Below are 12,718 nucleotides of genomic sequence, written 5' to 3'. Positions count from 1 at the left end.
TGCTGTATTGGTATGACACTTCAATAGAGCATGTTTCTTTCTGTAATATAAAATAAGTACAATTTTTGCTAAAGAAATATTAACTCATATTTACACTAAAAGTAATTTTGATCACACCATTAAATAAATTTCTGAATACATATTCTTGGCTACAATTTTCCTAGATAGCTTGACTTTCTAAGGACAGTTCATAATATTCCTTTCAATCACTGAGTTAAGTGTTCTATCAAAATTTGTAATTCTGAAGCCTGTGTCTGACACAGAAAGTTAAAAAAAATATCCAAATGGATGATGATTTGAGAAATTAATGTTATATGGTTTATCAGGGCAGAATTTTTTCTCTTCATTGCAGTTAACCATAAAATTAATGAAGTTATTCTTAATCATGTCTCATAATTTCTTTGTACATACCTTTTTTTGAACTTTATTGAGATATAATTGACCAATCAAAATTGTATATATTTAAGGTGTACAGCATGACGACTGGATATACATAATGTGAGATTATTGCTACAGTCAAGCCAATAAACTCACTCATCACTTCACACTGTTATGATCTTTTTTGGTAATGAGAACACAAGATCTACTCTTAGCAAATTTCAAGTACACAATCAGTATTGTGAAGATAGTCATATGCTGTAATCACATCCCCAGAAGTTATTCACCTTATAGCTGAAATTTTGCAGCCTTTGGTCTACCATATGTACGTAACTTTTACAGTGACTTCATAGCCCATTTTTTACACACACTAGTCATTTCCGTGTGTATGATCTTGGGTTTTTTTCTCTGTTGTTAAGGACTTGCAGACGAAGAGGCAAACTCGACCTGGAAGCCTGGGAGTTTGGATAAATGTGTGTCTCTCCCTCCTGTATCCCAAGCGTGCTGAGTTATTCTTTTTTCCCTTATTAGGTAACCCTCTTTCTGCCCCCACCCCTACCCTGTAATGTCTGCCCTGCTCTCCCACCATCCTGGCCCTGTTATCGACAGTGATCATGCATTTGAGAAAACATGTGTTGGATCTCCTCTAAGGTCTGCAGCTGACTGCATCAGGAGGGGTGGTCCAGGGATCAAGCTTGCCATGGTACCAAAAATAGCAGTCCTGATCATTTTCAAAGCAAAAGGAGACTTTTTTCCCCGTAGTAAGTGCATGGTACGTTTCTAAGGAGCTAGTGAGCAAAACCAAGGTCTGGTCCTCAAATCAAGAATTCCTTCATAAGCAGAATTTAAATCTGCCTTCCACCCTGCACTTACATTCTGTGAATCCTGTAAGATTTAGACATGAATACACACACACAAACACACACACACACGAAAGCTCTAATATCCCCTCTGAGGTTCAGTGTCTCAAACTATCGCCCTCCTGGTACATATGTGGATATTAGGATGATGTGTGTGATGTAGACGGGAAACAGCGAATGTTATGTGTGAAAGTGCTCTCCTTTGTGGATTTAGTACCAATACAGATGTTCTGTCATTGAAAATATGATATTGGATTTATAAGTTGAGTGATAATGCCATGATTTTAAAATTTTCAACTATAATTCAATCTTCTGTAACATATTTAAGATGCATAATGTGATATAAGAGAATAACCTTTTTCATCTGTTTTATTATAGGTGGATCTACTGTATGATACGTCATGCAGATGAGTGATAACTTGCAGGATTTGACATTAACCCTTGAACTCCACTTATTCTTTCTAGGGGTGATTCTCTACCCAGTTTCATAAATTTAAACTTATGGATGAGTTGAACTTTAGATATTTAAGATCCATGATGGTTTCCCCAAAAAAAATATATCAGAAAATAGATCTTTATTTCTACTTAAAAAATTCAGCCATTCATTTATGTAACAGCCTTGAAGTTTATAAAATATTACCAAGAATACGTAATTTGAGAAAAAATCTTTTGAAGAGACAAAAGAGAGTTTTATATATATTTTTAAACGAATAGACTTTATTGTTTGAATAGTTTTAGGTTTACAGAAAAATCAAGCAGAAAGTACAGAGAATTCCCATACACCCCTTGACTGCCCTCCTGTTTCCCTTATCATTAACACCTAACCTTGTCTTTTCTTTATATCCATCTGAGTTTCTAACCAATTGTATTTCCCTTCTTTCTAGAGAATTCCTTTTAACATTTCTTGCAAGGTAGGTCCACTGGTGACAAATTCCCTCAATTTTTCTTGGAGAAAGCTTTTATTTCTCTTTCATGCTTGAGGGGTAATTTTGCAGGATATAGGTTTCTTGGTTGGCAATTTCTTTGTTTCATCACTGTAACTATTTTGCTGTAATCTCTGTTGCTTGTATGGTTTCTAAAGAAAAGTCCAATTTAATTTTTATCCTGGTTTCTCGATAGATATTTTTTCTTCTGACTCCTTTCAAGCTCTTGTCTTTGTCCTTGAGTTTCTGCAGCTTGAATATGAGAAGCCTATGTGTAGATTTTTGGGTGTTTATCCTGTTGGTGTTGTCTAAGGTTCCTGGGTCTGTGGTCAGAGTGTGACATTAATCTTGGGAAATCTCAGTCACTACTGCTTCAAATGTTTCTACTGCTACTTCCTATCTTCCTTCTCCTGCTTATATTCCCACTACACCCATGTTATATGTTTTCTACTTGTGCTCACATTCCTGGATATTCTACTCTGTCTTTTTCATTCTCTTTTCTCTTTACATTAGTTTTGGAAGTTTCTATTGACACTTCTTCAAGCTCACTGACTCTTTCCTTGATTGTGTCCACTCCGTTCTTGATGACCCCAAAAAAGGCATTATTATCTGTTACAGTGATTTTTATTTCTGGCCTTCCTTCTGAGTCTTTCTTGGGTTTCCCAGATCTCTGCTTACCATGCCCTTCTGTTCTTGCCTGTTGTGCACCTTTTTGTTAGCAACTTTAGTGTATTAACCACAGCTGTTTCAAATTCCCAGTCTGACAGTTCCAATATCACTACAATATCTGAGTCAGCTTCTCAGGCTTCAAACTGTGTTTTTTCTTCTAATATGCCTTGTAATTTTTTGTATCTTTAAGCTGGAGATGATATGTGGGGTAAAAAGAACTGAGGTAAACAGACCTCCAGTATGAGTTTTAGGTTCTCTGGCTAAGAGTTGGCTGGGTTCACTGTCTAAGTAGTTGTAGCTGTCAGAGGCCAGCGTTTCTTCGTGTTCCTGTTTTTGCCTCCCCTGATTTGTTTGGGCAAGTAAGAAGTCTATAGACTTCTTACATAATAAGGTTGAGACATGTAGCCCTTTCTGGTGCATCTGCTCTTACTACACAGGAGCCCTGAGATGTGCTGGGAGGGCTGGGAGGAGGGGCACAGCCATAGTCTTGTGACTAGGTCTCAGTCCTCAGCCCACAGGTGGGCCAGGATGGCTGGAGGGGCTGGAGGTGGGCCTTTCCCTTCCTTGGGTCAGCTAGGTGCTGATAAACCCCCAGCAGGTTAGGCTCTGGTTAACCAGGTTCCCTGAGGGCAGCCTTGTTGAGAGGGCAGAGTGTCTGGGGTGTTTCACAATGGTTCCTTTTCCTCCCCCTGCCGGGAGCACACGGGGATTTTTCTCCAACATTCCCTGTGAGAACCAGGTCGCCCTCCTAGAGGTAAATCTCAGAAAAGGGAGCCCAATGACTGGTCCCCCCCGAGGCTCTAGCCCTTCATCAATGACTGTGTGCCCCAGCCCTGGTTCCCATGGGGGTTTCTGCTCTGCTTAGTTGTGGTTCCCTGTAGCTGCCTGCCCTGCTGTCCGATGTGAGGGCAGTAGTTTGCCCTGTGAGCTCACTTCTCTGACGGATCTAAGAAGACTTGCTGATTTCCATCTGTCCAGCATTTGCCTGTTGTTGGAATGGAGTGGCGGCTGTTGGCTCCACAGAGGCAGGTGTGAGGGGTCTTATCTCCTCTTAGTGTGGAGACAACAAGAGTGTTCGTGGATGCAGTGTAACTTCAGACAACATACAACCAGAGATGTGGCACTTACGCCAGATGCACCTGCTGTGAAGGTGGGCTGGGGTTCTCCCAGCTGGACCCGCCACCCTCCTAAGTAACTGGGAGAACACTCTTGGCCTTGGGTAGAGCTGCACAGTCTGGGCTCAGCCCAGAGTGTATTCTATTTGTTTGACTTAAACCTTGTCCTGAAAGACAAAGATCAAGACACTGACGTCAAATCTTTTTGCCATAAGTTTCCTTTCTAACCTGATCTTGGACGTCCCTTGAGTTCAGGACTGAAGCGTCTTCTGTGTGCACAGCTGCTTCTCCCCCTGCTGCGTCACGGGGGAGCTGGGGTAGATACACGTCACCTCTCTCTCCCCGGCTTCGGGACCAAGTGCAGATACACAGTGTCGTTGATCGGAAAGAGATCAAGGGACCCAGCTGGGACCCAGCCCTGCTGCTGGCAGTCCTGTGGCAGTCAGTTACTTCCACCTAAACCTCAGTTTACCCTCTGTGATGCGGAGAACAAGAGCATCTGTATGACGGTTGTGAGAACCCAGTGAAAATAATAAACCAGGAAACACAGAGCACGATGCACTGGAAGCTCGTACAAATGTGAAGGGCGACTGTTGCACGTGCTTGTTTTGGAGATGCTTCCATAGGAAGGTTTGCGGCAACTGGGTTTTGGCAGTAAAATTACTTTGGAAAGCAGGTCAGCTTGCATCTGTTTTTTGGACATTCACAGCATATGTGAGTATACTGCAGATTCTGAATAATAAAAGAAAACCCAAAATGTTTAATTTTTCTAATGAGATCTGGTGCTGTTTTGGCCTTGAAAAGATTTTTGTAGTTTTTCTTGAATATGTCTATAGATCCTCAGAAGCCCTGTGACAGCAGGCCCATCTCCCCACTCCCGATGTCCCGTTGTCCCTTGCTGCATGTCATGAAGCCCACACCACCCCGGGGAACCCCAGGCAGCCCTAAAGAAGATGACCTTGATAAACTCAGGAGTGACACAAGCGGGGCCTCTGCAGCTGTGTGTGTGCAGGTCTGCCAGCTGGTAGACGCTCTTCCCTTCTCCCCATGCAGCTGTCCTTCTCACTGACAATAATCTCGTTTTAAACATCCCGTCTGTAGACTTTTACCCACAAAGTGGTGAAGTGGTGTTATGTGGAAGGACACATATGCCGCGTCGTAACTGTAGGTAGTTGGGAGCAGTATGAGGATGATGCACTGAAATGATGAACTGCACGTGCTCGCAAATCCGTAAGGAAGAATAAAGATAGCTTATCTATTGAGAACATAGAGTGTTTCTGAAAGATCTGTTTTATAATGCATTCTTGCTTTGGGCCATTTCGTTTGCAAATCCTTAAAAGGCCAGTAGTGTTTTACTCAGAGCTTTTCTGGGACTGCTACACCCCAGACAAGCTGAGCTCATATCCCATGGTGAGAAGCATCATGCTCCCCTCGGGAAGGGGGATTCATGTCCGTCCTGTGGTCTCGCCTCCCCCTGGGGAGCAGGGAGCTGACAGAGCAATCGTGGAGGGCCAGTGAAGTCATCATCATAAAACTGGGACACAGCTTTGGCTGTTGACGTCTGATGTACCGGGCATGTGTTCCATTGTTAAAATATAAAAGAATAAACATCCTAGCATGTGAGTTAAGAGCCATCTCTGTGAGGCAGGAGCAATTTCTCATAACGCCCGTGGTTAAAAAGGATCACACTTGAACTCATTAGCATATATATGGAATTTTGCATTCCTCACGTATTTGAGGTCAGTATTAAGGAACTAGGCACAACCTGCTCTTCCTGCAGGGGTGCGTGATTACACTGCTCTCTGGGCGTGGGCAGCTTCCCAGGGTATCTGAAGGTGTGATTATTCACTGCCCCAGCCCTGCACTCTCCTTGTCAGCTCTGAGTCTTCAGCGCATGACTGCAGGCTCGGCCTCTGTGTGAGCCAGGTGGATGGGCTTTCTCCTCGGCAAAGCCCTTGTGATGGAGGGACGGAGGGGTGAGTCAGAACCAGCTCTAGAGGCAGGTCTCCTGGGAGGGGCCTTGAGGACCAAAGCAGGTGTTTGGGGTCCTGGTGCTGGGGAAGTCCGCTTCGAGTGGTGGCTCTCCGATTCAGGGTGCATGACGTCACCTGGACGCTTGTACACCGAATTCCTGGCCCCAGCCCGGCTGCTGAGCCTGCAGGTCTGGAACGGGGCTGCCCTTGAGGGCCCTCTTCAAGGGCCACTGCCCCTTCTTGTCAAGGCCACATGCCTCTTCTGGAAATAGAATCTGAAGCCACGGCTACATGGCTTCCCACTTGACCGGAAACGCCCTAGTCTAGATATCAACACACCCTCATGAAATCATGTTTAAAATGAAACCAGTAACTAACAACTGAGCCGGGACCACGGCCCAGTCCAGGAACATTTGAACATGGCTTCGCGGGTGGGTGGGGTCAACCCTGACCTGCTTTCACAGTGTGAACAGAAGGCCCACGTGGAAACCTACTGGCCTATTGGCCACACACGCCTAAAACCCTAGTAATTGCGTAAGATCCACGGAACCGAAAAGGAGATTAATTCTTTTAATCTCAGCCTGGTTTTACTATGAGGCTTGAATAATTCAATTATTTCAGAGACCAGACACCTTCCACCTATATTTCCAAGGTCAGAGCTTCAGTCCAGGAGGACTAAGCTGGTGCCCGTTGTCTCCCCTGTTCACATGCCTCAGCTTCTGAAGGAAGACAGAATTCTTGATTTGTAAAAGGTAAACTGATTTTCCATTTCTTTGCTGTATTATGCATTGTTTCACATTTTGTTTTATTTTTCAGTGGAAATTAAAATTACCTGGAGGTGTATTCGTGTTTACTAATAGGAAAATGCAGACGTTGCTTTTGTGGTTTTGGAGACACACACACACACACACACAATGTGTATATTATCTTTTGGATTCATTTTTTTCTTAATCTTCTTCCTTTTCCTTCCACGTCTGCATTTTTCAAAACCTGCTTCTACACTCTCTTCTTCTCTGCTTCAAGCTAGCCATACATTTCTTTCAGTCTTTAGATCCTTACATTTGATGCTGGTACCCTTGCCTGTATTAAATAGAAAATGCATTTGGATAGGGAGTTTAGAATTACAGAACATTCTGTGCAGGTCAGGAGCATTCAAAATCCATTTGTGCAAAACCCTGAGTGGGGTAATCTCACCTCCACTAGCTTTCCGTACAGAACTCTCGTGCTGGGCTCAGGATGACACAGGTGGGACTGCAGAACATGTGCAAAATTAAGCTGGTGTTAATGTGATTTCCCATCAACACAAGGACATTAATTGGTTTCTGGAGGAAAAATAAATTTAATAAATCTAATAATTAACGGTGATTATGTGGGTGATTATGTGTGTGTACCTGTGAGAGGCATAGAGTACAACTAGCAAAAAAGTACAGAGATACAGTGTGAAATACACAAATGCCATTTAAATGGATGCCCTTCTTTGTTAATTTCAAAATGAAAAGGAGATCCATAATTTTTAAAGAGTCAAAGGAAGAAGAAATCCAATTGTAAATTTCATTTGCTTTTTATTTTTCTCCTCTCAGTTTTATTGAGATATACAAAAAATTGCACATATGCAATGTATACATTTTGATGAGTCTGGAAACATGCCAACACCTGTGATACCACCCATCACCACAGTCAAGATGGTACACATACCCAGCACCTCCAAAAGATCTCTTGTGTCCCCTTTGGTTGCTTTGTTTGTTTGGGGGTTTTATTTTTTTTTAACCTTGAGATCTACCTTCTTGGTTTCAAGTACAGGACACCGTACTGTTCCCTACCAGTGCTGTGGGGTCTGCAGAGACCCAGACTTCATTCCTCGAGTGTTTCAGTAACGTCATACCCATGGAATAACAGTTTGTTTACTGAGAAAGAAACAGTGACTTTTTGAGGCAGTTGAGAGCCTTTTATGTCATTAAGTGTCAGAGAAGACTGTCCTTTTATTTGAAAGACAAATATTTTATGTTATCACTTATATGTGGAATCTAAAAAATAAAACAAATGAATGTACATAATAAAACAGAAGCAGACTCATCGATGCAGAAAACAAACTAGGGGTTACCAGTGGGGAGAGGGAAGTGGGGAAGGGAAAGAGAGGGGAAGGGGATTAGGAGACACAAACTGCTATGTATAAAATAAATAAGCTGTAAGGATATATACGTACAGCACAGAGAATATAACCAATATTTTATGATTACTTTAAATGGAGTATAATCTGTAAAAACTTTGAATCACTATGTTGTACACCTGAAACAAATATAGTATTGTAAAGCAACTATACTTCAATCCAAAAATGTCAAATTTATTTTTTCACAAAATAAACTAAATGTGATACTTGACCACTGTTTTACTTTGGGCCGCTCTAACAGAATACTAGAGACTGGGTGGTTTATGAACAACAGCATTTATTTCTCCCAGTTCTGGCATCTGGAAGTCAAGACCAAGGCCCAGAAGATGCAGTGCCTGGTGAGGTCCCCTTCCTGGTTCATAAATAGCATCTTCTTGCTGTGCCCTCACGTGGAGAAAGGGGCAAGGGAGCTCTCTGGGGTCTCTGTTATAAGGGCACTAATCCCATTTATGGGGGTCTCCAACCTCATGACCTCGTCACCTCCCAAAGGCCCCACCTGCTGACGCCATCACCTTGGGGGTTAGGATTCAAAGTATGAATTTTGGAGGGACACAAACATTTAATCTATAGCAACCACCTTTGGTGAGCAAAAGGTTCCATCCTTTGAGAACCAAACTATGACATCATAATAAATTTCTGGTAAAAATGTAATGCATAAATGGAAAACAAGTGGCCGATTTCCTAAAATTAACTTAGAAATAAAGTATAATTTTCACATCAGCAGGCTTCTAAGAATCTATTTTGACTGTAGATAAAAATGTGACAGAGTGCCTTCATTTTCTTCCATAAATATGAGTTTGTAGGTGTAAATAATCCAGATGTAAGGAACAAAGACAATTTATATAACTTCTTAATGAATTCTTATAAGCCTCTAATTAAGCACATAAATCATCCTGAAGCATTTGAGTCTAACTGCTTCTTAAATCTGTTGCTATGTCTGAGCTGCATTATTATTGATTTGAAAATTAAAGGGCGTTTCCATGACTTTCTTACCTCTTAACTGATGCCATTTATTTCCTTTTCTCAAATCTGCTGGACATGGACATTGACAAGGCGTGTGTTCTATCGGATGATAACCAGAAATACAGATCTCACACGACCTGTGCGGGAGAGAAAAGCATTCAATGGTCACAAATATCAAAACCCCCTTCATGTCATCATACTTCAGGGCTTTGTGGGTGACAGAAAAAAGTCAGTCGTTGTCCTCAAGAAGCTCACACTTTATCTGAAGAGCCAGGCTAATACAATTGGGGAAAGAAGACATGGATGTTGCAGGTTAAACAGTGGACGTAAAGCATGAACTCCCAGAGTGCAGAGGGGGAGAAGGACCTTTTGGACCAAAGAAAGCCAGGACTGACTTCTAGGAATGCATGTGACTTGAACAGCCCCCCCCAGACAGACTGGATTTGAGTGGGAATAAGGAAGGAACGGGCTTTCTGTGAGGTTTCCCAGGTTGGGCAGAGAACAACGTGATCATGAGAAAGATGGTCCCTTCAACACCACTGACCCTAGTGAGGTGTCTTACCTACACATGCACCCACAGGGACATCAACTCAAAGGAATATATGATTTTACCTAAATTAGTGCTTCTTAGCAGAGGCTATACTGTCCCCTTCAGGGCATTTTGGTACTTGACGGCAAGTTGTGTTTTTTACAAGATTGAAAGGGGAAGTAAGCTGGACAACCAATAGGATGCAGTAGTCTCCAGTACGTGAACACCTGGCCTGAACGCCTGAGTCCTTTGTACATGGGAAGGCTTCTTACAACCACCAGAGCCCAGAGCTTAGCTCCAATTTTTTTTTTTTTTTTTTTTTTTGCGGTACTCGGGCCTCTCGCTGCTGTGGCCTCTCCCGTTGTGGAGCACAGGCTCTGGACGCGCAGGCTCAGCGGCCATGGCTCACGGGCCCAGCCGCTCCACGGCATGTGGGATCTTCCCGGACCGGGGCACGAACCCGCGTCCCCTGCATTGGCAGGCGGACTCTCAACCACTGCGCCACCAGGGAAGCCCTCTTTTTTTTTTTTTAAACTTTATTTTTGGCTGCGTTGGGTCTTCATTGCTGCACGCGGGCTTTCTCTAGTTGCAGCGAGCGGGGGCTACTCTTAGTTGCGGTGAGCAGCTTCTCACTGCAGCGGCTTCTCTTGTTGCGGAGCACGGGCTCTAGGCACACGGGCTTCAGTAGTTGCAGCACGCAGGCTCAGTAGTTGTGGCTCAAGGGTTCTAGAGTGCAGGCTCAGTAGTTGTGGCACATGGGCTTAGCTGCTCCGCGGCATGTGGGATCTTCCCGGACCAGGGCTCGAACCCGTGTCCCGTGCATTGGCAGGAGGATACTCAGCCACTGCGCCACCAGGGAAGCCCCAGCATTTTAATCATATCGGATGGTGGAGCGTTTTATTTCTAGAAATGACCCCCTGACTTCCTTCCACATTGTTGATGCATAATTGAACAACAATTTGCCTGCTACGGTGAAGATGGTGCTCTTTCTTTTTTTATGTAGGTGTAAAATGCACACTGGATTTAGAAGAGTTAAAATGCAATATAATGTGAAACATCTAATTAATATTTTTAGATTGAATACACAAGGAAATAATTATATTTTGGACACATTAAATAAAATAGATTATTAAAATTCTTTCCACCTGTTTCTGTTTCTGCTGTTAATGCGTCTTGTAGGGGACGTTAAGGTGCTCCTTAATGGGCGACTCATTCTATGCCATTGGGTGACACTGCTCTCGGGCTTTGCGTGTCAGCTTAAAAGCTGTTTCATCCTTTGTAACTCTGCTCATGATGGGAGGCCACTGAAGGACTCTGAGCGCAAGAGCGCAAGAGTGACGTGGGAGATTTTCCTTTTGGGAACGCTCGCTCTGGGAGTGTGGGGAGGAATTCGGTCCCAGTCTTCGCAGAGCTGTGGGCAGGGGGCCATTGCAGCAGATAAGCTGGGGGCATTGGCAGGCGTGGCTGTTAATGTCCTGAGAATCCATCAGATTGGGAGGCATATGGAAGGTATTCGTTGAAGGATTTAGCGTTTCCAGGAAGCTTTACATTTTACAAAATATTTCCCATACTTTTTATAGTTTAATCTGGAGGGCAGCCACTGTACCACTTCTAGCACCTTCTCACAAATTCCCCAAGCTGTCAGGACCCCTGCCCTTGAACATCATCAAAAAAATTCTGCTTAAACCAATGACCACCTACTGCCACTGGCACCCAGGCTCTCCTCCTGCCCCAGGGCTTTTGCACCTGTGGTTATCTGGTATTTCCCTGGAGTATTCTCTCTCCACACACCCCTTTCCCACCAGCTAATTTCTATGCATAACTGATAGATGTACTCGAGCATGATTTCGTCCCTAGGGACTTCAGGATACTCCTTTCCCTACCGTGTAGAAAGCTTCTGAAACACACTCTTCTCTAACTATCCTTTTCTTTCGAGACCTCTCTTTGTACTTATGGGGATTTGAACACTACCTGTTTCCTGTTCCAGTCACCAAGCCCTATGAAGACATGGGTCATCAGCTTGTCCACCCGTGTCCCCGTTCCCTCTCCCGGAGCCTGTTACAGAAATGGAGGTCAGTGACTAATCATTGATTGGACAAATAAATTAATGACTGAGGCAGTCACTTCTACTCTGGACACTCCATTTCAATACTGAGTATATGTGACTGCACGCAAAGCCAAGGACATAGGACAATCTCCTGATCTGAGTGCAGCAAATTTCAAACTAGTCTCAGTCCCACCATTAAAGTTATGCGTTTAGTCATCAACTTCCCTAGTTCAAGCACACTTACTTGAACTCTTTTTCTTTGCAGATTTTAAGCGTCTATCTCTACATGTTTTAGACAGAAATGAGGTGGTTTTTCATATTCTGACAATTCTCTCTTTGTGCTGTGCATCTTGTATTATGCCAGAGCAGAGAAATACATAATTTTGCAAAAGAGCAGGAAAATATATTCTGAGCATCTTTAGGTTGATGGGCGGTACGCTGGGGAAATCTTTACCTTGATTCACTAGGGCACGTCATTTGGGATTAGAGATTCCTGCCTTGGGAGGTGTATGAGCAGGTAGGTCATTGGTGCAATGCAGAGAAGGAATAATTACCTACTTATTTTTCTGAGGCATGTTTTATTTTTACATGTAACGTTTACCTCTTTGCAAATCATAGGTCCTTGTACTGTGTACCTGTAATGTTACCAGCACACTGATATATAGAACAAGGTCTCTACTGCATTGCCTTTCTTTATAATTTTGTTTTGGATCCTCTTCTATTTATGGATGCCAAAGAACCACCGAATGTATTTATTCGCTCTAATTATCAGTACTTTGGTGTTTGGTGATGAAGTGGATTATCTCTACAAAGCTCTGGGGAGGCACTGTTCATCCCGCTGCCTTACAGCTTGAACAGGCGGAGACAGCAGAGGGCACACGCAGGTGCTGGCAGCAAACAAAGATCCTATTGCAATTATGAGCTCCAAGTAAATGTCAAAGCTTGCAATTGAAAAGATGTGGAAATCCTATTCATGGTATTTAATTACCTCTTTAACAATCTAATATCTCTTTCTTATGTCGTGAATTAATTTAATACATGCTGATACAATAAATAGTACAATTGGGATTGATAGCAGTCTGAGACATTTTAGG

At 43.1% G+C, this 12,718-nt stretch overlaps 1 long non-coding RNA gene across 1 annotated transcript in view; it reads right to left on the bottom strand.

Moving 5' to 3' along the window:
- Window positions 1–9,078: 9,078 nt before the first annotated feature.
- The window catches only part of LOC149744424 (uncharacterized), a 103,078-nt gene continuing 99,438 nt past the window's right edge, over window positions 9,079–12,718 (bottom strand). Inside the window, exon 2 of the long non-coding RNA XR_016391071.1 lies at window positions 9,079–9,185. This is a non-coding gene — a long non-coding RNA (uncharacterized LOC149744424). The remainder of the gene's footprint in view (window positions 9,186–12,718) is intronic.

The sequence above is a fragment of the Delphinapterus leucas genome, chromosome 21 (genome assembly GCF_059928025.1).
Source record: "Delphinapterus leucas isolate spDelLeu-1000000601 "Yukka" chromosome 21, BTC_Dleu_Yukka2, whole genome shotgun sequence".
In the NCBI taxonomy this organism is placed as follows: domain Eukaryota; kingdom Metazoa; phylum Chordata; class Mammalia; order Artiodactyla; family Monodontidae; genus Delphinapterus; species Delphinapterus leucas.
Note: the sequence above shows the minus strand (reverse complement) of the source record. Positions and strands in the feature narration are given on the sequence as shown.